Genomic DNA, 1379 nt, shown 5'->3' with positions numbered 1-1379 from the left:
GAAGTTTCCCCGGCAGAACAGCTCCGCCAGAGCCCTAGATTGGTTCCGCCAAGGTTCCGCCTCGTGGCGGCGGAGTCTCGTCCGGGAAGATGGCTTATGATTTTTTCCTCATCGAAAGACTCCATATAGCAGAAGATGGTCATCGGAGGGCCACCAGGGGGCCCACGAGGTAGGGGGCGCGCCCAGGGGGTTAGGGCGCGCCCCCCACCCTCGTGGGCAGGGTGTGGCCCCCCTGGTGAACTTCTTGTGCTCAATATTTATTATATATTCTGAAAATGACTTCAGTGAAGTTTTAGGACTTTTGGAGCTGTGTAGAATAGGTCTCTAATATTTGCTCCTTTTCCAGCCCAGAATCCCAGCTGTCGGCATTCTCCTTCTTTATGTAAACCTTGTAAAATAGGAGAGAATAGGCATAAGTATTGTGACATAATGTGTAATAACATCCCATAATGCAATAAAAATCGATATAAAAGCATGATGCAAAATGGATGTATCAGAGGCCTACATGCAAGAGCTCCGCCGGCAGCACCCGGAGCTCGTGGAGACGGAGCGGGTGATCTTTGCCGGCGCAGAGGGTGGCGAGGTTATCGTGCTCTCCTCCGATGACAAGGTCGAAGGCGGCGAGGACGGCAGCGCGGAGAGCATCGAGGTGGGCGGCGAGGATGAGGGGATCGACGTCGACGAGTGGAGGAGTGTCTTCCCAACGACCCCGACGACGGCACCGGCCCGGACCCGGCTCATGGCACACCGTACCTGACGAGGAAGGATTGGCTCGACCTCTACTTCGACCGAAAGTAGTTTAGCTTAGTTTAAATTTATGTTTTATGTTCAGTTATGCAAAACTATCTATGTTTATGTTTGAATGCATGCTACTTTCAATTGAACCTTCTTTGAACTTGATCAAATTGAAGTTTACAAGATTAAGTTTGGGGGATCGACTAGAAACGGCCAAAAATTGTTGGAGTATATATATGTCCACTAAGGGTTTTTGTCCTTTAACTTTTATTAAAGGATCGGATACATATGGCCTCATGCCTTGTTTATTCCAGTTCTTCACAATGTGATGCTCTATATGTGCAACTGTTTGTTGTGCAGTTCAATTTCATCAATAACAGTTTCAACAATAGCACTATGAATTACGATATTTGATTATTGTTAAGGATATTGCAGTTAACATGTCTTTTCATTTTTTAACAATAACTAGTGTACTTTAGACCTGCACAATACCAGTTTGAATGACTATTTGCATGTTTTTAAATTGTATGCCTGATGCACTTAACACACCTTTCCACTTCTTGTTTTGCTTAACTAGCGTGCTTAAGCCTGCACACCGAAGCTATCATTTATAGATTATGTTGTCTACCATGGATATATTTGGT

The sequence above is a fragment of the Triticum aestivum genome, chromosome 1A, assembly GCF_018294505.1.
Source record: "Triticum aestivum cultivar Chinese Spring chromosome 1A, IWGSC CS RefSeq v2.1, whole genome shotgun sequence".
Taxonomy (NCBI): domain Eukaryota; kingdom Viridiplantae; phylum Streptophyta; class Magnoliopsida; order Poales; family Poaceae; genus Triticum; species Triticum aestivum.
Note: the sequence above shows the minus strand (reverse complement) of the source record.